The sequence below is a fragment of the Dipodomys ordii genome, unplaced genomic scaffold, assembly GCF_000151885.1.
Source record: "Dipodomys ordii isolate 6190 unplaced genomic scaffold, Dord_2.0 Scaffold19, whole genome shotgun sequence".
In the NCBI taxonomy this organism is placed as follows: Eukaryota; Metazoa; Chordata; class Mammalia; order Rodentia; family Heteromyidae; genus Dipodomys; species Dipodomys ordii.
In genome coordinates this window covers 12,326,895-12,327,210 of record NW_012267235.1, presented here as the reverse complement: position 1 = coordinate 12,327,210, position 316 = coordinate 12,326,895, and the positions used below count along the sequence as shown (strand labels likewise).

General features: G+C 48.7%; 1 protein-coding gene across 1 annotated transcript in view; it reads right to left on the bottom strand.

The window, feature by feature from the left end:
• Positions 1-316, bottom strand: part of Dlg4 (discs, large homolog 4 (Drosophila)) — a 32,920-nt gene that overhangs the window by 1,263 nt on the left and 31,341 nt on the right. The window lies entirely within an intron of this gene.

Genomic DNA, 316 nt, shown 5'->3' with positions numbered 1-316 from the left:
CTCAGATCTCAGCCTCCTGAGTAGCTAGGATTACACGCGTGAGCCACCAGCACCTGGCTTATTTTATTTTATTTTGATCAGTACTAAGGACTTGAACTCAGGGCTTTGCACTCTCACTTATCTGTTTTTTTTTTCTTTTTTCCTGTATTTTGTTAGTCATGGGGCTTAAACTCAGGGCCTGGGTGCTGTCCAAGAGCTTTATTCACTCAAGACTAGCACCTTGCCGGGCGCTGGTGGCTCACGCCTGTAATCCTAGCTACTCAGGAGGCTGAGATCTGAGGATCGCGGTTCAAAGCCAGCCCGGGCAGGAGAAACC